The following is a 22,361-nucleotide window of genomic DNA, read 5'->3' as shown; positions in this document are numbered from 1 at the left end:
TTTAAATGCAAGCACGGACGCACTAAGAACCTAACAGGTTTTTAGGAGCGACAATTACTGAGAAGTCTGACACTATCTGGACTGTTTTAGACTGTGTACACCAGCCCCAGATATGATGAAGGCTGGTATACGGTCACCACTAGGAATGGCTATATACCCTGCCTGCCTGCCTGCCTGCCTGTATACTGCTACAATAGTCCTGACAAGGACTCTTCTGGTCACTAGCCTGTATTCCGACCTGGCTATACCCTGCCTGTATATAGCAACAATAGTCCTGAGAAGGACTCTGCTACTGTACTCCGACCTGGCTATTCCCTGCCTGCCTGTATACAACTTATTGTATGTCCTGAGAAGGACTTCTGGTCACACTGTTTGCAGCCCTGCTCCGGAACTAACTATAAAGGGCCGCAAACCTTTCCCTGAAGCAGCAACCCTCTCCCTGCACTGACTGTCTGGATGGCTGTGAGCAGAGCACAGCGCGCCCGCCGGTATAAAGGCTCGGTCACGCTGTGCGGGCTGGCCAATCACTGCAATTCCACAACTAACAGGGCTGTGGCATTGCAGTGGTCTGCCAGCCAATCCCTGCATGAGGGCTGGCTCTCAAAAGAGCGCCAACATGCAGGGATGAAGACCACGAGTACAGCACGAGTATCGCGAGATTACTCGGTCCCCGCCGAGTAGCCCGAGTACAGTGATACTCGTGCGAGTACCGAGTAGTAACAAGCATACTCGCTCATCACTAACCATCACCCATTCCTTATAGACTGTGAGCCCTCGCGGGCAGGGTCCTCTCTCCTCTTATACCAGTCTGTTTTGTACTGTTAATGATTGTTGTACGTATACCCTCTTTCACTTCTAAATCACCATGGAATAAATGGCGCTATAATAATAAATAATAATAATGATTTAGCAGATTCAGCGAGGTTGTCTGCTAAGTCAGCAGCACTATTGAATGCAGCTCGCAGAGCTCTCTGGCTTAAATGTTGGCCAGGAGACATGCAAGTGTACCGCCGCCATGCCAGCAGCCGCCGCTGCTCGGGCCCGGACCTTCTGGGGGTGGATCAAGGATCTCGCGGACACGCCGAATAACAGGGGGGACGTAGATGTACGGGCTAAGCCGTATTAAGTTTGTGACGCCACCAACGGTGTGTGGTGAGGTGGGGCACCACCGCTGCTGTTATGGGGCACCCGGGGGAGATGTAGTGGCAGCTGGATGTTAACCCCTCCGTGGGCAGGGATGGCTGCCCCGGGACCCAGTGTTTTCGTGCAGGGTATAGCGATGGCAAGGGCCGGCGCGCCCGGACGTGCAGGGGAATGTCTGGTTACTCACAGTAAATCAATCACACAAGTCTTTTGATAAACCAAGGTGCTGGTGGCCGGCCGCAGTGGCCGGTTGCATTCAGGTCCCCCACCCAGGCTGGTGGTCACCGTCCTTTTCCTCTGCACTTGTTGTTGTGTATGGTGGACTGCCTGGTCTGGAACTCAGCAGTCCACTCCTGGCTGGATGTGGCCTAAGGAGCCGTGCCCGCAGACGCTGGCCCGTGGGATCTATGGGCCCTGGCAGTGGCCTTATCCCTATCGGTGGGCTGTTGTCTTCTTTGAGGGACTTTAGGTGGGACAGGACCTATAATCCTGCCCTCAATCGGTAATGAGCTAGGCCGCTGGTTTCAGTCCTGGCTTCAGGGTCCGAGTACTCCCTTTATGCTACGGTTTACGGGTCGGTTCCCCGTGTCGGTACCAGTGGGGTACAGCCCTGTCCCGGTCCACCTCAGTTCTGCCGAGCCGTCTTCCCGTCTCCTGCTGACGGAGACCACCGTCTGCCACCTAACCAAAGGCACCAGGGCTCCGACCCTGGCACTGTTCAACTTGAACCTCCTCTGCTGGAGCTACACCTAGCTCCAGCCCACCTCCTCTCAACTTGAACTACAACTTTTCACTGCTTGTTTTCCCGCCCCGGGCTGTCTAGACCCCTGGGTGGGCGTGTCCAACCGCCTGGTCCCGCCCACTGGTGTGCCTATCTTTCCCTAAGGGGGGTGACTAGGGTTTCAGGTCGGCTGTGTGTTACCTGTGTGAGGGAAGGTGTTGTGCGGGGGCCTATCTGTGACTACCTGGTTTTGCCAGGGCATTACATTCCCCCTTGGTTTAATACAGACTGTCCGCGGGCTGTCCGACCAACAACATTTATTGAACAAAAACTGAAAAAGATGAAAAGGGGTAAAACACAATTACAAGTATACTAACATATTTACATCGAAGTATATTTTGTTTCTTCCCTTACGGGAGGCATTTTTCTTACACGTTGCACATTTAAAACCGGGACGGACCGGGTCCTTCTCACCTTACCCACCCAAAACAACCTAGCCCTGGTGCCACCTCTAAAACACAGGTTGGCACCCCTTGCCCAAGTCCAGGTTAGGTCCAGGTGTTGCCCGTACGGGCCAGGTAAAAAGTTCCTTACCCGGCAGTCCTTTTTCAAGGGCCCCCATCCAGGGGACCCCTGAACTGGAGGGTAGTCACCGGTTTTGGTGGTGACTGGGCCTCATCCGACTCTACTGCAAGCCCTTCCTCCAATCAGCCTATCCAGAGACTGCTGCAGGGTGAGAAGGTTGGTCAGGGGCTATTTACAAGAACCAAAAGTTTTTGTGTTGGCTTTCCAGTCCAAAGACCTGGCCTTGGTGTGTCAGGCCCCGCACCCGGAAGGTGGCGTTCCGGAGATGGTCCTTTTCACTGTAGGTCACTGCTTGTTTTCCCGCCCCGGGCTGTCTAGACCCCTGGGTGGGCGTGTCCAACCGCCTGGTCCTGCCCACTGGTGGTGTGCCTATCTTTCCCTAAGGGGGGGTGACTAGGGTTTCAGGTCGGCTGTGTGTTACCTGTCTGAGGAAAGGTGTTGTGCGGGGGCCTATCTCTGACTACCTGGTTTTGCCAGGGTGTCACACAAGCAAAATCAAAGCTATGCTCCATCCCCTGTGAGGGGGAATTCCTGTTTGGCCGAATGTTAACATCTTAGAGAAGGCCAGAGACTAGAAGATGGGGTTGCCAAGTATCACCCTTCCATCTTACTGGGATTCCTTTTCAGAGAGCAAGAGGATCCCACAGAAGAACCTTTAGAGACAAGGGGAGATGTAACTTTGACCGAGGAAGGAAAGATCAAGGCCTCATTTTTAAGCGTCCCTCCCCGAAGGGAAAAAAGTCCTTCCAGTGACGGGTGTTCCTAGGTAGCTAGGTAGGGGGAAGGCTCTCCCTATTCTTTCCTGACTGGGAACAAAATCTCAACCAACAGCTGGATCCTCTTATTAGTAAAGTCTGGCCTGTAGTTGGGATTTCTGGATTTGCCGTCACAACGTTTTGTTATAATTTTCCCCGGATGTCTCTGGTGGAACAACAAGCATTTTAAGTAGAGATTCTGGACCTGATGAAGAGAGCAGTCCTCTTGAAGGTTCTGATGCAGGAGCAAGGGAGGAGATATTGTTCCCCTCTCTTCTTAGTCAACAAGCCAGACGGGTCCTTCAGGACCATAATAAACCTGAAAGGCCTAAATGTTCATATAAAATTGGGAACCTTCAAAATGGAGGCAATCAGGTCAACAGTAGAGATTCATTTTCCAGGATGTTATATGGCCGTATTGGATTTGAAAGACACATACTTTCATGTGCCGATACACGTGCAATATCAGAAATTCCTCAGAGTGGCCCTCTACATCAAAGGGAAGATATGCCAATTCCAATACAGAGCCCTCCCCTTTGGGTTGTCAGTAGCTCCGCATGCCTTCACCAAGCTGATAGTGGAAGTAATGCCACATCTATGGAAGAAAAACACGCAACTAATCCCATACTTGGATGACTTTCTGATTGTGGACATGTCTTATCATCATTGTATTATCCAGAAAGAGGCAGTGTGTTCCACTATGCAGAACCTGGGCTGGCTACTAAATCTAAAAAATCAAGACTAGAGCCACGCAAAGGTACAGGTGTTCTTGGGGCTCATCCCGGAGTCCAACACCCAGGGATGTCGTCTTCCACAAGACAAGATATTACACATCCACAACCAAGTCTCTAAAGCAATTGTGTCACCTGTTATGTCACTCAGGTGAACCATGTCTCTTCTGGATAACGCTAACCTCATGTATCCTGGCAGTTCCTGAGCTCAGATTCATAAAAGGGAATTGCAGTGGAATATTCTGGAAAGCAAAGTGACTCTGAAGTGCCAATTATAAGCGGAACTTACACTGAAACCATCAGTGATCCAGTCCCTGTTTTGGTGGAGAAACACACAAAATCTGTCAAAGGGTGTATCCTGAAAAAATTCAGTCTCAAAAGTTATTACTACAGATGTGAGCCCAGGGGCTGGTGAGCTCATCTACAGGACCATATAGTTCAGGGGGTTTGGTCAGAAAGGGAGAAACTAACCTCTTCAAACCTAAAAGAACTGATGGCGGTAGAACACACAGTGTTAAACATTCTACCGGTTCTAGTAGGGTGTCACGTGCAAATCCTCTTGGACAATGTAATGGTGGCCTACATCAACTATCAAGGGCAGGGGTGGGCAATTCATTTTCCCATGGGGCCGCATGAGAAATTGGGATGGATTTAGAGGGTCGGACTAATATAATTACCTCAGTTCTATCCAATACTGTATACAGTATATATATACTATCCCTTCATAAACAAACAGTAAGTTAAACAATACAAAGATTCAATGAAAATATGGAGGACCTAATCCTTATTTAATGATAAGACGATGAACTTTAATGAACTTGTGATTGTTCACTTTAAAAGATTGTGAACTTTTACAGTGTTTAAAAAACTAACATCACATCTTGACCTAAAATAGCAAGTTTTTCAAAGACCGACATCCCGGCATATGATCAGATCGGGGTATGAGTTTTATATAACCACCCTGTATCCACACTTACTGGATGCGCTCTATGTACCTATGTGCTCATTAAACCACTTCAAAAGACATCTCTGAGGTTACGGATCCCGGCAGATACTGCTCCACTGGAGGTATGTTGGGTGCAGCTGCAGTGTTTCCCTCGCACCTGCTATATATATATCACTAAATCCTCATATACTGCACCTGTAATATACTACATGCTAGGGATGAGCGAGTAGTGAAATATTCGGACTCGCTATACTTGTAACGAGTAGGTTCTAATACTCGGGTACTCGTTACGAGTAGTGAGTCCAATGCAAGTCAATGGGAAATGCGAGTAATTGTCTGCTGGACCCTACAAAGCGGTCTGGGGGCTGAGTAAAAGGCTGAAATAAATGCATAATTGTTTCAAAGCCGGGCGGGAAAAAGCCGCCCGCTTTTTTAAACAATCAGCTGATGCACGCTTCCTACCCGGGTGCTTGGCTCCCCACTCCCTGGTGCTGCGCTCTCTGCCCAGTCCAAACTTAAAATCAGGCGGAGAGACGGCGGGGGAGTGAAGCACTCGGAAGTGGGGAGGGAAGCACCAGGCGGGGGAGCGAGGCAGCGGGGAGGGAAGCATCGGACGGGAAAGCCATCCGTGAAGTCTATCTCTCGCTCTCTTTCTGTCGGTCAGTCTCTCTCTCTCTATCGGTCTCTCTGTCGGTCAGTCGATCTCTCCCTCTCACCCCCTCTCTCATACTCACTGATCACCGGCAGGGCACTGCACGGCTGTCACACTGCTCAAGTGGTTTCTCCTCTTTTGAAAATGACGGCCGCTCATTATTCCATCTCGTATCCACTGCTTCCCCCGCCCACCGGCGCCTATGATTGGTTGCATTCAGATGCGCCCCCATGCTGAGTGACAGCTGTAAAGTGCAACTAATCACAGCTGCTGGTGGGTTGGTCTATATCGTACAGTACAATAGAAAAATAATTAAAAAAAAAACGACGTAGGGTCCTCCCCCCAATTTTGATAGTCAGCCAAGATAAAACAGACAGCTGGGGGTTGGTATTCTCCCCCTGGGTGGGCACAAAGTAATTGCCCACCCAGGGTAAGGATAGCAACCGGCAGCCGCCCCAGATTTGGCGCATCGATTAGATGGGCCATATCTGGCGTTTATCCCAGCTCATCCCTGCTGCAGTGGCAATTGGGGTAATAAGGGGTTAATGACAGGCGATAATTGTCACCTGTCATTAAGCCCTGGATTGGTAATATTTAGGTTTTGATGAGACCTCCATATTACCAATCCTGTAATTAAATACTTAATAAAACACACACACAGAGATAAAAATACTTAATTTAAAAATAAATACACAGACACCCTCTTTAACCCATTTATTTACCCCAAACATACCCAGCTCCGACGTAAATCCACAACCGAGGTTCAACGCCAGCTCTGCTGTATCCAGTCCTCATACTAAGCGGTGACATGAAGTTGCCGCTCAGAGCAAGAAGCAGCACAGAATAACAGTTCTGACATCATCGTTCTGATAACAGCGGGCTTCAGAGCTGTCATTCTGTGCTGGTTCTTGCTCCCCCGCCGCCTCCACGCCCCATCCAAAGTTAGGACCAGGCGGGGAGTGCAACACCAGGGAGCGGGGAGCGAAGCACCGGGCAGCGGGGAGCGCAGCACCAGGGAACGAAGCATCGGGCAGCGGGAGCACAGCACCAGGAAGTGAAGGACCCGGGCAGGGAGCGTGCATCAGCTGATTAAAAGTAAGTCAATGGAAATCGTGAGTCATTGTCTGCTGGACCCTACAAAGCAGTATGGGGGCTGAGTTAAAGGCTGAAATGGATGTATGATTGTTTTAAACAATCATGCATCCATTTAAGCCTTTTACTCAGCCCCCAGACCGCTTTGTAGGGTCCAGCAGATAATTACTCACATTTCCCATCGACTTACATTGGACTTGCTACACCGTGTGCAGAATTATTAGGCAAGTTGCATTTTAGAGGATTTTTTTTAGTATTGATCAACACCTATGTCCTCAATCAACTCAAAAGACTCATAAATATCAAAGCTTAATATTTTTGGAAGTTGGAGTGTTTTTTTTTTTAAATTTGGCTATCTTAGGAGGATATCTGTTTGTGCAGGTAACTATTACTGTGCAGAATTATTAGGCAACTTAATAAAAACCAAATATATTTCCATGTCACTTGTTTATTTTCACCAGGTAAACCAATATAACTGCACAAAATTTAGAAATAAACATTTCTGACATGCAAAAACAAAACCCCAAAAAATTAGTCATCAATATAGCCACCTTTCTTTATGATGAAACACAACAGCCTATCATCCATAGATTCTGTCAGTTACTTGATCTGTTTACGATCAACATTGCGTGCAGCAGCCACCATAGCCTCCCGGACACTGTTCCGAGAGGTGTACTATTGTCCCTCCCTGTAGATCTCACATTTTATGAGGGACCACAGGTTCTCTATGGGGTTCAGATCAAGTGAACAAGGGGGCCATGTCATTATTTTTTCATCTTTTAGACCTTTACTGGCCAACCACGCTGTGGAGTAGTTGGATGCATGTGATGATGCATTGTCCTGCATGAAAATCATGTTTTCCTTGAATGATACTGACTTCTTCCTGAACCACTTGTTTGAAGAAGTTGTCTTCCAGAAACTGGCAGTAGGTCTGGGAGTTGAGCTTCACTCCATCCTCAACCCAAAAAGGTCCCACAAGTTCATCTTTGATGATACCAGCCCATAACAGAACCCCACTTCCACCTTGCTGGCGTCTGAATCGGAGTGGAGCTCTCTGCCCTTTACTGATCCAGCCTCTGGCCCATCCATCTGGCCCATTAAGAGTCACTCTCATTTCATCAGTCCATAAAACCTTTGAAAAATGTGTCTTAAGATATTTCTTGGCCCAGCCTTGACGCTTTATCTTATGTTTCTTGTTCAAAGGTGGTCGTTTTTAAGCCTTCCTTACCTTGGCCATGTACCTGAGTATGGCACACCTTGTGCTTTTTGATACTCCAGTAACGTTGCAGCTCTGAAATATGGCCAAACTGGTGGCAAATGGCATCTTGTCTCCTTCATGCTTGATTTTCCACAATTCTTGGGCAGTTATTTTGCGCCTTTTTTGCCCAACACGCTTCTTGCGACCCTGTTGGCTATTTGCCATAAAACGCTTGATTGTTCGGTGATCACGCTTCAAAAGTTTGGCAATTTTAAGACTGCTGCATCCCTCTGCAAGACATCTCACAATTTTGGACTTTTCAGAGCCCGTCAAATCTCACTTCTGACCCATTTTGCCAAAGGAAAGGAAGTTGCCTAATAAGTATGCACCCCTTATATAGGGTATTGATGTAATTACACCACACCCCTCCTCATTACAGAGATGCACATCACCTGATTTACTTAATTGGTAGTTGGCTCTCAAGCCTATACAGCTTGGAGTAGGACAACATGCTTAAAAAGTATCATGTAATCAAAATACTCATTTGCCTAATAATTCTGCACATGGTGTAGACAGCTGAGGGCTTTAGTCTGCAGCTGCTGGTTTCCCCATGCTGGTTATCAAAAATAATACGGGAGACTACGTCATTTTTTTTGTTTTGTACAGTGGTGCACTGGCCAATCACAGTCATGCCAATACTTGACATGGCTGTGATAGGGCGGTAAGCAGACAAACAGGAAAAGCTTGCTGATTGGCTGCTCTGCAACTTTTCAACAAGTTTTATTCGGATGACAAACCCGAACAGGAACTGGATGTAAAGGTAAAAGTCTGTGTTTGGGTCAAAGACCCAAACACCTGGAGTTCGGTGCGTACCTTGAACTTTACAGTTTGGGTTCGCTCATTCCTAGTTGTAAAGTTTTTAGTGCCTTGTTTGTTGTTCTCATTTCTCTATAAAAGATTATTCCAATAGAGTACCGGTTTGTCTGGGTGATCTTTACCAAACTGCACAAAAGCAGCATTATTCCTTTGGAGAATAGTGGCTTTCTTCTTGCAATCTTGCCTTACATGACACTGTTATTCGCTGTTCTCCTGATGGTGGACACATGAACATTAGCAAATGTGAGAAGCCTTTAATTGCTTAGAAGTTACCTTGTGTTTCTTTATAATCTTTCTGGGAAGGGAAATCATGGTATTGGCTTTCTTCCATTTGTACACAATCAATCTGACTGTAGATTGGTTGAGCAGGAAAGGCTTCATTTGCATGAGTGACCAGACAGAGTCTTTTGATCTCAAGTGAGTCCCACTTGAAAAAAAATCTATGCCAATGGTGTGTATCGGGAATGAGTTGATACTGTAATAAGGCGCAGGGTAGGCTAACGGCTACTTTACACACAGAGATAAATCTTTGGCAGATCTGTGGTCGCAGTGAAATTGTGGACAATCAGTGCCAGGTTTGTGGCTGTGTACAAATGGAACAATATGTCCATGATTTCACTGCAACCACAGATCTGCCAAAGATTTATTTCTGTGTGTAAAGTGGCCTTTAGTCTATATTTAATTCTGAAAATGTACATGTTTAGTAGAGGGCGGGACCGGAACTTTACTGTCCTTTAAGATTCCATTTACTGCACGATTTGCAAGGTTAAATGACTGCTGACCACTTATATGTTTGTTGGATGGTCATCATGTAATAGCCTGTTTGAACATAACCAACCCCATTTCAAATGTATACTGAATGATCTACAATAGATTGTTCAGCGTGTGTAGGCTTTAGTGATGAGCGAGTACTAAAAATCTCGGGTGCTCGAGGCTCGGGCCGAGCATCCCAAAATACTCGTGTACTCGGCCCGAGCACCGAGCCCAATGTTATCCTATGGGAGACCCGAGTATTTTTATGAAATGACCCCCGGCAGCATGTAGAAACCCTAAAACTGTCACAAAAGTCTCAGAAGAGTGCTCAAATGACATGGCAACAGCATGGGGAAGACCCCTTGAAGCATTTATCACTCAAAAGTCACAGCTGTGAACAATTTTGTCTGCGTTTTACGCCATTTTTACGGACTCACCAGAAAACCTTCAAAAATGACACCAAAATGAATTTTCATGGCGGAAATGTTAAGGGCTCATACCCAATAGTGAGATAAAGCTAGTGTATGTTACTTTTGGAGATTACATGAAAGATTTTACGTGAAAACATTGTGTGGCACTCCGATGTCCCTGAGAAGAGACGTACATGAAGGCCTCTTGAGTCTAATGTGCCCATTTTGAGGAAGTGAGTCTTTGTAGTATTTTCCTTTGCCAGGGCAGTCCAAAATTGTGAGGTTCACCAATGCCCCTGCATACAGACGTGCATGAGGGCCTGTATACCTGAAGTGCCCATTGTAGGGAAGTGGGTCTATTGTAGTATAGCCCTTTGGCAGGACAGCCAAAAATTGGGAGGCTCCACATTGTCCCTGGATAGAGACGTGCATGAGGGCCTGTAAACCTGAAGTGCCCATTGTAAGGAAGTGGGTCTATTGTAGTATAGCCCTTTGGCAGGATAGCCAAAAATTGGGAGGCTCCACATTGTCCCTCGATAGAGACGTGCATGAGGGCCTGTAAACCTGAAGTGCCCATTGTAAGGAAGTGGGTCTATTGTAGTATAGCCCTTTGGCAGGACAGCCAAAAATTGGGAGGCTCCACATTGTCCCTGGATAGAGATGTGCATGAGGGCCTGTAAACCAGAAGTGCCCATTGTAAGGAAGTGGGTCTATTGTAGTATAGCCCTTAGGCAGGGAAGCCAAAAATTGGGAGGCTCCACATTGTCCCTGGATAGAGACGTGTATGAGGGCCTGTAAACCAGAAGTGCCCATTGTAAGGAAGTGGGTCTATTGTAGTATAGCCCTTAGGCAGGGCAGCCAAAAATTGGGAGGCTCCACATTGTCCCTGGATAGAGAAGTGCATGAGGGCCTGTAAACCTGAAGTGCCCATTGTAAGGAAGTGGGTCTATTGTAGTATAGCCCTTTGGCAGGGGAGCCAAAAATTGGGAGGCTCCACATTGTCCCTGGATAGAGACGTGCATGAGGGCCTGTAAACCAGAAGTGCCCATTGTAAGCAAGTGGGTCTATTGTAGTATAGCCCTTAGGCAGGGCAGCCAAAAATTGGGAGGCTCCACATTGTCCCTGGATAGAGACGTGCATGAGGGCCTGTAAACCTGAAGTGCCCATTGTAAGGAAGTGGGTCTATTGTAGTATAGCCCTTTGGCAGGACAGCCAAAAATTGGGAGGCTCCACATTGTCCCTGGATAGAGACGTGCATGAGGGCCTGTAAACCTGAAGTGCCCATTGTAAGGAAGTGGGTCTATTGTAGTATAGCCCTTTGGCAGGACAGCCAAAAATTGGGAGGCTCCACATTGTCCCTGGATAGAGACGTGCATGAGGGCCTGTAAACCTGAAGTGCCCATTGTAAGGAAGTGGGTCTATTGTAGTATAGCCCTTTGGCAGGACAGCCAAAAATTGGGAGGCTCCACATTGTCCCTGGATAGAGACGTGCATGAGGGCCTGTAAACCTGAAGTGCCCATTGTAAGGAAGTGGGTCTATTGTAGTATAGCCCTTTGGCAGGACAGCCAAAAATTGGGAGGCTCCACATTGTCCCTGGATAGAGACGTGCATGAGGGCCTGTAAACCTGAAGTGCCCATTGTAAGGAAGTGGGTCTATTGTAGTATAACCCTTTGGCAGGACAGCCAAAAATTGGGAGGCTCCACATTGTCCCTGGATAGAGACGTGCATGAGGGCCTGTAAACCAGAAGTGCCCATTGTAAGGAAGTGGGTCTATTGTAGTATAGCCCTTTGGCAGGGCAGCCAAAAATTGGGAGGCTCCACATTGTCCCTGGAAAGAGACGTGAATGAGGGCCTGTAAACCAGAAGTGCCCATTGTAAGGAAGTGGGTCTATTGTAGTATATGTCACGCTCCCCGGGTCCTCTGCTCCCCTCCCCGGGTCCTCTGCTCCGCTCCCCGGGTCCTCTGCTCCACTCCCCGGCTCACCTGCCACGCTTCCCGCTCCCCAGCCTCCGGTGTCCGCGCTCCCCAGGCCTCCTGGTCCCCGCTCCCGGCGCCCGTCGGCTTCCCAGTCCCTGGCCGGCTCTCCTGCGTCCTCCTCTCAGCTTCCTCCCATGGCTTCTGGCACCCGGGCCGCGCGCATGCGCATTAGGGCGCGCGCGCGGTCACTGACCCTTTCTTAAAGGGCCAGTGTCCACTGACAGGAAATGAGGCACACAGGTACAGGGTATAAAGGGGGTTAATGTCCAAGGGAGCGGGGCCTGTTCTTCGTGTTTCCCAAGCTAGGAGTCAGGTCTCCTTGTGTTCTGTGAGATACTTACCTCTCTGTCTTCTAGAGCCGATCCTGCATCGCCATCCGGTCCTGCTGTGTCTCGAACCCCGAACGCTGCCCATCTGCCATCCTGACAGTCCGTACCATCTCGGTTCCCTGCGGTGACCCGTCATCTTGCTCCAACGGTTCCGGACCCCGCCTGACATCATCTCGGCTTCCGAACCTGAGCTCCGTCACCCGGACCACCGTCAGTGACCTCGTGGTCCCAGGGACTTCTCCATTGTGTTCCAGTGCACGGACTGTCCTGCTACCTAAAGTGCTCCGGCTACCGGACTCCCTTCCCTCATCGGGGAGTTCGGCCCAGTGGATCCACCTCCCGGGTCTGCCCGTCCATCTGGCCCTAACAGTAAGAACAGGCCATGGATCCCGCCGAAGCACTAGCAGCCGTACAGGAGGAACTCCAACGCCAGCGTGAGACTCAGACCCGCATGCTGCAATTCATGTCTTCTGTGGACGCCCGCCTGAACACGCTACAAGCGGCAGTGACGTCTTCAGCATCCCGGGCTTCCACTAGTCAATCCACGGCTCCAGCTCCCGTGGCGACATTTTCAGATACTTCCAGACTTCGTTTGGCCTCACCACCCCGGTACGCCGGAGACCCCAAGACTTGCAGGGGATTCATAAACCAATGCTCCCTCCATTTCACGCAGCTGCCACATTTGTTTGCCTCCGACCAAGCCAAGGTCGCCTTCATCATGTCTCACCTAGAGGGCGAGGCACTGGCGTGGATGAACCCCTTGTGGGAGAAGGAGGACCCTATGACCAAGAACCTCCAGGAGTTTCTGCAGGCCTTTCGCAGCACCTTTGACGAACCCGGACGCGCCTCCGCGTCTGCTTCATCTCTTCTCCGGTTACGTCAGGGACCTCTGACGGTGGGTCAATACGCCATCCGTTTCCGCACCTTGGCTTCAGAACTCGGGTGGAACAACGAGGCCCTAACCGCCGCCTTCTGGGAAGGTCTCTCAGGTCGAATCAAAGATGAGCTGGCTGGTCGTGACGTACCGTCCACCCTGGACGCCCTGATTACCCTAGCGACTCGAGTGGACATACGCTTTCAGGAACGGTCCAAAGAGGTGTCCCGTGAGAGACGTCCGGTAAGACATTCCTCTCCTCCACAGAAGCCTGCCGTACTCCAGTCAACGGCCTCTGGTGTCTCCGTCCATGAGCCCATGCAGATCGACCGTGTATGACAGTCTGAACAACGTCGAGCAGAGCGGCTCGCCAAGGGTCTCTGCTTCTACTGCGGAGAGGGCACACACCTGCTACGCGCCTGCCCAGAGAGACCGGGAAACTCCAAAGCCTAGGGTTGGTAGGAGAGGCCACCCTAGGTGCTGGGACTCTCTCAGACCCAGTTACATGGACTGTGCAAGTGACAACGGGAGAGATGCGGTTTACGGCTGAGGCGTACCTCGATTCTGGGGCAGCAGGCAATTTCATCCAGCAGGCCACTGTGGACAAGTACCAGGTGCCTGTTACTCCACTCGCCAAACCTCTGGTGATTGCCTCTGTGGATGGGAGACCCCTCTCTGACACCATCTCCTGGATCACCCAGCCGCTGGAACTGCGTATCGGTGCTCTGCACACCGAGACCATCGCTCTCTACGTTCTCCCACATATGTCACATCAAATCCTGCTGGGCCTTCCTTGGTTGCGGACACACGAGCCTTCCGTCAGCTGGGGCACTGGCGATATCACTCGATGGGGGTCTTCTTGCCATGAGACCTGTCTGAAGACCATACAACCTATCCGGCGACCTCCGGTTCCCGAGTCCCTACCGGGACTGCCCTCAGCCTATTGGTCCTTCGTGGACGTCTTTGATAAGAAGGAGTCCAAAGTACTTCCGCCACATCGTCCATACGATTGTGCCATTGACCTGCTCCCGGGAACTACACCTCCTCGAGGACGGATATATCCACTGTCTCCAGCCGAAACAAGGGCCATGTCTACGTACATCACAGAGAGCCTGGCTAAGGGATTCATTCGGAGATCCTCCTCTCCTGATGGAGCAGGCTTCTTCTTCGTAAAGAAGAAAGAGGGCAACCTACGCCCATGTATAGACTACTGGGGATTGAACCTAATCACCGTAAAAAACAAGTACCCCCTGCCGCTCATCCCCGAATTGTTTGATCGGCTTAGAGGAGCTCGTGTGTTCACCAAGTTGGATCTTCGGGTTGCCTACAACCTGGTCCGTATCCGCTCAGGGGATGAATGGAAGACCGCGTTCAACACGCGCGATGGACACTATGAATACTGCGTGATGCCCTTCGGCCTGTGGAACGCACCAGCAGTCTTCCAAGAATTAGTGAACGATGTGTTCCGGGACCTTCTCTACGTCTGTGTGGTGGTATATCTGGATGACATCCTTGTCTTCTCTCCGGACCTCCAGACCCATCGAGAGAACGTGCAACAGGTTCTACAAAGACTAAGAGAGAATCGTCTGTACGCCAAGTACGAGAAGTGCGTCTTCGAACAGTCTTCTCTCCCCTTCCTGGGTTACCTCATCACCGATACCGGACTGCAGATGGATCCAAAGAAGGTCTCTTCCGTTCTCAACTGGCCTCCTCCTTCTGGACTGAAGGCAATCCAACGCTTTCTGGGATTCGCCAACTATTACCGCCAGTTTATTCCTCACTTCTCGGCTCTGACTGCTCCTCTTTCCGCCCTGACCAAGAAGGGGGCTAATCCCAAGGACTGGTCACCTGCGGCCGACGCCGCGTTTGGCTCTCTAAAGCGAGCCTTTGCCTCCTCTCCTGTACTCCACCGTCCAGAGTTAAACCGCCAGTTCACCTTAGAGGTGGATGCCTCCTCCTCGGGAGCCGGAGCAGTGCTCATGCAGAAGTCCTCCTCCGGGAAGATGGTGACTTGCGGTTTCTTCTCCAAGAGCTTCTCTGCGCCTGAACGCAACTACACCATCGGTGACCGAGAGCTATTAGCAGTCAAACTGGCTCTGGAGGAATGGCGCTATCTTCTGGAAGGAGCAGTGTACCCCGTCATTATTTACACGGACCACAAAAACCTGGAATACCTGCGGACTGCTCAGCGACTGAACCCACGGCAAGCCAGGTGGTCCTTGTTCTTTGCCCGGTTCGACTTCCAGCTCCATTTCCGACCCGCGAACAAGAATGTACGCGCTGATGCCTTGTCTAGGTCTTTCATGCCCATGGAGCAGGAGGAGGAGACATCCCAACCCATCATCTGTCCTAGTAAGATCATTCCGGTGGCTCCTGTCACCCTGGCCCAGATACCGCCTGGGAAGACCTATGTCTCTGAGACCGACAGGAAAAAAGTGTTACACTGGGGCCATGCCTCGAAAACAGCCGGTCATGCAGGTCAGAAGAGGACATGGAGTGCCATTGTACGTCATTACTGGTGGCCATCCCTTCGCACGGACGTCGCTGCTTTTGTCTCTGCCTGCTCCTCCTGTGCCAGGAACAAGACTCCCAAACACCTGCCATATGGCCGTCTTTTGCCTCTGCCCATACCGTCAGTTCCCTGGCAACACATAGCGATGGACTTTATTACAGACTTGCCATTATCCTCCGGACACACAGTCATATGGGTCGTGGTGGATCGGTTCTCTAAAATGGCCCATTTCGTTCCTATGGCTGGACTGCCCTCTGCCCAGGAACTCGCGGACGCCTATATACATCACATCTTCCGCTTGCATGGCTTTCCATCACACATAGTGTCCGACAGAGGAACTCAGTTCACCTCCCGCTTCTGGAGGGCTCTCTGTAACCATCTGGGAGTGACTCTGGACTTTTCTTCGGCCTACCATCCTCAGTCGAACGGCCAAGTGGAACGGGTCAATCAGATATTGACCTCTTTCTTATGTCACTACGTCAACGCCCATCATGACGATTGGTCCACGCTTCTTCCTTGGGCTGAATTCTCCCATAATCACCACGTCAGTGAGTCCTCCTCCAGTTCTCCCTTCCATGTCGTCTACGGACTTCAGCCGTCTGTCCCATTGCCTGTATCCTCTTCCTCGGACATCCCTGCTGCTGATGCAGTACTCCGTGACTTTACATCCATTTGGGACTCAGTTAAGGCCTCCCTTGCACGTGCATCCCTGCGGATGAAGAGACACGCGGACAAGAGACGTCTGGATCCTCCGTGTTTCTCTCCGGGAGATCTCGTCTTGCTTGCTTCCAAATACATCCGATTGAAGATACCATCCTACAAGCTGGGACCTCGCTACATCGGACCGTTTAAAGTCCTCGGCAAGATCAATGAGGTCTCCTACAAACTACAGCTCCCGGCCACGATGAGGATACCCAACTCCTTCCACGTGTCTCTGCTCAAGCCGGTTGTCCTTGGTCCCTTCTCCGCTGCCGCCAGTCCGGCCCCTCCGCCTATTGCTGAGGACGACATCTATGCGGTAAGGGATATCGTGGCCATGAAGACCGTGCGAGGTCGACAGTTCATCCTGGTGGACTGGGAAGGGTATGGTCCTGAGGATAGGTCCTGGGAGCCCAGGGAGAACGTGGGCACTCCTCTGATCCGTGCCTTCCTGTCCCGGTTGCGGGGAGGGGGGCGTGGGGGGGGGTACTGTCACGCTCCCCGGGTCCTCTGCTCCCCTCCCCGGGTCCTCTGCTCCGCTCCCCGGGTCCTCTACTCCGCTCCCCGGCTCACCTGCCACGCTTCCCGCTCCCCAGCCTCCGGTGTCCGCGCTCCCCAGGCCTCCTGGTCCCCGCTCCCGGCGCCCGTCGGCTTCCCAGTCCCTGGCCGGCTCTCCTGCGTCCTCCTCTCAGCTTCCTCCCATGGCTTCTGGCACCCGGGCCGCGCGCATGCGCATTAGGGCGCGCGCGCGGTCACTGACCCTTTCTTAAAGGGCCAGTGTCCACTGACAGGAAATGAGGCACACAGGTACAGGGTATAAAGGGGGTTAATGTCCAAGGGAGCGGGGCCTGTTCTTCGTGTTTCCCAAGCTAGGAGTCAGGTCTCCTTGTGTTCTGTGAGATACTTACCTCTCTGTCTTCTAGAGCCGATCCTGCATCGCCATCCGGTCCTGCTGTGTCTCGAACCCCGAACGCTGCCCACCTGCCATCCTGACAGTCCGTACCATCTCGGTTCCCTGCGGTGACCCGTCATCTTGCTCCAACGGTTCCGGACCCCGCCTGACATCATCTCGGCTTCCGAACCTGAGCTCCGTCACCCGGACCACCATCAGTGACCTCGTGGTCCCAGGGACCTCTCCATTGTGTTCCAGTGCACGGACTGTCCTGCTACCTAAAGTGCTCCGGCTACCGGACTCCCTTCCCTCATCGGGGAGTTCGGCCCAGTGGATCCACCTCCCGGGTCTGCCCGTCCATCTGGCCCTAACAGTATAGCCCTTTGGCAGGGCAGCCAAAAATTGGGAGGCTCCACATTGTCCCTGGATAGAGATGTGCATGAGGGCCTCAAAACATTGTTCCCATTGCAAAGGAGCGGGTCTCCTGTCGTTGTAATGTCCATTCTGAAAGAATGGGCGAAAAAATTTACCACTGGGGGTATACCTGAAACAACGGCCTAACTATTGTAACGGTCATCATGGTGGCGCATGAGGAGAAGGAGGAGCAGTCCAGCGATTATCCAAAGTCCAGAAGTGTGTACCCATGGGTGAGTGGAGGTACATGGCAAATTCCCGTTACAAACTTTAAATTCCGCTCTCATTTGCTGGTGGTGTGGTGAAGTCTGGCCCAATCCAACCCTTGTTCATCTTGATCAGAGTCAGCCTGTCAGCATTTTTAGTTGACAGGCGGGTGCGTTTATCTGTAATGATTCCACCTGCGGCACTAAAAACACGCTCTGACAAAACGCTAGCGGCAGGGCAGGGCAGGACTTCCAAGGCGTAGAGAGCCAATTCATGCCACGTGTCCAGCTTGGATACCCAATAATTGTAAGGCACAGAGGAATGTTGGAGTACAGTTGTTCGATCTGCAAGGTACTCCTTGAGCATCTGGGCAAACTTAGGATTTCTTGTGGCACTACCCCGCACCTCAGGGGCTGTGGTACGTGAGGGGCTGAGAAAACTGTCCCACATCTTAAAGACTGTTCCCCTACCTCTGGCGGATTGGACTTGTGCCCCTCTTGGCTGTACGCCTTGGTTGTCCACTAATTCCTGACCTATGCCGCTAGCGTTTTGTGAGGGGAATGCTTTGCCTACTTCCGTGACTATGGCCTTCCGGAACTGCTGCATTTTGGCTGACCTCTCTGCCTCGGGAATAAGAGACATAAAGTTCTCCTTGTAGCGTGGGTCTAACAGTGTTACCAACCAGTAATGATTGTCGGCCAAGATGTTCTTAACGCGAGGGCACGAGACAGACAGCTTACCATAAAGTCAGCCATGTGCGCCAGACTCTTAACAGCCAGTACTTCAGTATCCTGACCAACACGATGACTGAACATGCTGTCCTCCTCCTCCTCCTCCTCCTCATCTACCCTGTCCTCTGGCCAGCCACGCTGAACCGAGGATATGACTGGTGTGCATGTCATATCCTCAATTTGGCCGGAGAGTTGCTCCATGTCTTCATCCTCCTCCTCGTCATAGTCCTCCACTGCACGTTGTGATGAGACGAGGCTCGGCTGTGTGTTATCACCCACACCCACTACTGTTTCTTGCTCCAACTCATCGCGCTCCGCCTGCAATGCATCATGTTTGTTTTTTAGCACAGACCGTTTTAGAAGGCAGAGAAGCGGTATGGTGACGCTAATAATGGCGTCATCCCCACTCACCATCTTGGTGGAGTCCTCAAAGTTTTGGAGGATGGTACATAGGTCGGACATCCATCTCCACTCCTCAGGTGTTATGTGTGGAGTTTGACCCATTTCCCGACGGCTTAGGTGATGCAGGTACTCAACAACTGCCCTCTTCTGCTCACATATCCTGACCAACATGTGCAGAGTTGAATTCCAACGCGTGGGGACATCACACACCAGTCTGTGAGCCAGAAGATGCAAACGGCGCTGAAAGCCGGCAAGGTCGGCTGAAGCAGTAGGTGACTTTCGGAAATGTGCAGACAGGCGGCAAACTTTTACCAGCAGATTAGACAGCTCTGGGTATGACTTTAGAAACCGCTGAACCACGAGGTTGAGCACATGGGCCACGCATGGAACATGTGTCAGCTGGCCTCGCCTCAAAGCCGCCACCAGGTTCCGGCCATTGTCACACACGACCTTTCCTGGCTTTAGGTTCAGAGGTGTGAGCCAGTGATCTGCCTGCTGTTTCAGAGCTGTCCACACCTCTTCTGCATTGTGGGGTTTGTCACCTATGCAGATTAGCTTCAGAACAGCCTGTTGCCGCTTCGCCGAGGCAGTGCTGCAGTGCTTCTAGCTTGGGACTGGTGTGGAGGGTAAAGTGGATGAGGATGCGCAGGAGGAGGATGAGGCTGAGGAGCATGACATTCCAGAGCTGTAGAGTGTGGGTGAAACCCTGACTGAGGTAGGGCCTGCAAACCTTGGTGTGGGAAGGACGTGTTCCGTCCCTCGCTCAGACTGGGTCCCAGCTTCCACAATATTAACCCATTGTGCCGTCAACGAGATGTAGCGGCCTTGCCCACAAGCACTTGTCCACGTGTCTGTGGTTAGGTGGACTTTGGCTGAAACAGCGTTGTTCAGGGCACGTGTGATGTTTTGTGACACGTGGTTATGCAATGCGGGGACAGCACACCGGGAGAAATAGTGGCGGCTGGGGACCGAGTAACGTGGGACAGCTGCCGCCATCAGGTCACGGAATGCTTCTGTCTCCACCAGCCTAAAAGGCAACATTTCCAGCGCAAGCAGTCGCGAAATGTTAGCATTTAGAACTGTGGCATGTGGGGCGTTGGCAGTGTATTTGCGCCTGCGTTCAAAGGTTTGCTGAATGGATAACTGAACGCTGCGCTGGGACAAGGACGTGCTTGATGATGGTGTTATTTCTGCGTAGGCAACTGCAGGTGCAGGACCGGAGGAGGCTTGTTCGCAGGCAGCATGGACAGGGGATTGGCTCGCATGCACAACAAGCGAAGACGTAGCAGTGACATCAGCAAGCACTGCTCCTCGACTCTGTTGTACCTCCCACAAAGTCGGGTACATGGCTGACATGTGCCTGATCATGCTGGTGGTGGTCAGGCTGCTAGTTTTGGTACCCCTGCTGATGCTGGCACGGCAGGTGTTGCAAATGGCCTTTTTAGAATCATCTGGAGCCAACTTAAAAAACTGCCAGACTCGGGAAGACCTAACATTTGTACAGGCACCTTGTGTCGTGTTGTTGTTCCGGGGAACGATTGCCTGACTTCTGCCTGGGGCCACCACCCTGCTTCTTACTGCCTGTTGGGATGCTACGCCTCCCTCCCCCTGTGCACTGCTGTCCTCGCTCTGCATATCCTCCTGCCAGGTTGGGTCAGTTACTGGATCATCCACCACGTCGTCTTCCTCTTCCGCACCCTGCTCCTCCTCCTGACTTCCTGACAATTGTGTCTCATCATCATCCACCCCTTGTTGAGACACATTGCCAACTTCGTGAGAACGTGGCTGCTCAAATATTTGGGCATCTGTACATACGATCTCCTCATGACCCACTTCAACAGGAGCTGGCGAGAGGCCAGAATGTGCGAATGGAAACGTGAACAGCTCTTCCGAGTGTCTAAGTGTGGGATCAGTAATGTCCGTGGACGTGTACTCAGCCTTGTGGTAGGAAGGAGGATCAGGTTCTGAAATGTGCGGTGCAGTATCACGGCTACTGACACTTGACCGTGTGGAAGACAGAGTGTTTGTGGTGGTGCCAATCTAACTGGAAGCATTATCCGCTATCCAACTAACAACCTGTTGACACTGGTCTTGGTTCAAGAGCGGTGTACTGCTGCGGTCCCCAAGAATTTGGGACAGGACGTGCGAGCGAGTAGATGTGGCCCTTTGTTGTGGCGAAATTAGATCTTGCCCACGACCTCGGCCTCTGCCTGCACCACCATCACGTCCACTTCCTTGTTCGTTGCCAACGCCCTTGCGCATTTTGCAATGCTGTGCTGACGTGTATTCACTAGACTTGTGCGTTATATCCAAGTTTGTGCAAAACGCACACAAGTGCACCTGTACGCTGCCACCGACAGGCACACACGTGCGGTTTTTAAATGCAAGCACGGACGCACTAAGAACCTAACAGGTTTTTAGGAGCGACAATTACTGAGAAGTTTGACACTATCAGACACTGCTGACTGACGTGTATTATTCACTAGACTTGTGCGCTATATACTAGTTTGTGCAAAACGCACACAAGTGCACCTGTACGCTGCCACCGACAGGCACACACGTGCTGTTTTTAAGTGCACGCACGGACGCACTAAGAACCTAACAGCTTTTTAGGAGCGACAATTATTGAGAAGTCTGACACTATCAGGACTGTTTTAGACTGTGTACACCAGCCCCAGATATGATGAAGGCTGGTATACGGTCACCACTAGGAATGGCTATATACCCTGCCTGCCTGCCTGTATACAGCTACAATAGTACTGAGAAGGACTCTTCTGGTCACTAGCCTGTATTCCGACCTGGCTATACCCTGCCTGCCCTGCCTGTATACAGCAACAATAGTCCTGAGAAGGACTCTGCTCCTGTACTCCGACCTGGCTATACCCTGCCTGCCTGTATACAACTACAATAGTCCTGAGAAGGACTCTGCTTCTGTACTCCGACCTGGCTATACCCTGCCTGCCTGTATACAACTACAATAGTCCTGAGAAGGACTTCTGGTCACACTGTTTGCAGCCCTGCTACGGAAATAACTATAAAGGGCTGCAAACCTTTCCCTGAAGCAGCAACACTTTCCCTGCACTGACTGTCTGGATGGCTGTGTGCAGAGCACAGCGCGCCCGCCGGTATAAAGGCTCGGTCACGCTGTGTAGGCTGGCCAATCACTGCAATTCCACAACTAACAGGGCTGTGGCATTGCAGTGGTCTGCCAGCCAATCCCTGCATGAGGGCTGGCTCTCAAAAGAGCGCCAACATGCAGGGATGAAGACCACGAGTACAGCACGAGTATCGCGAGATTACTCGGTCCCCGCCGAGTAGCCCGAGTACAGTGATACTGGTGCGAGTACCGAGTAGTGACAAGCATACTCGCTCAACACTAGTAGGCTTCCATTGTTCTCGACAGTGCAGGTCTTTTTTACGCAAGATGATGTGCTGTCAAGAACAGTGAATGATTTTGAA

At 51.1% G+C, this 22,361-nt stretch overlaps 1 protein-coding gene across 1 annotated transcript in view; it reads right to left on the bottom strand.

Moving 5' to 3' along the window:
- Nucleotides 1–22,361, bottom strand: part of KMO (kynurenine 3-monooxygenase) — a 1,795,071-nt gene that overhangs the window by 1,114,841 nt on the left and 657,869 nt on the right. The gene's annotated exons all lie outside the window — the stretch shown is intronic.

The sequence above is a fragment of the Anomaloglossus baeobatrachus genome, chromosome 3, assembly GCF_048569485.1.
Source record: "Anomaloglossus baeobatrachus isolate aAnoBae1 chromosome 3, aAnoBae1.hap1, whole genome shotgun sequence".
Classification (NCBI taxonomy): Eukaryota; Metazoa; Chordata; class Amphibia; order Anura; family Aromobatidae; genus Anomaloglossus; species Anomaloglossus baeobatrachus.
The sequence above is the reverse complement of the archived record's forward strand: the minus strand, read 5'-3'. Positions and strand labels throughout refer to the sequence as shown.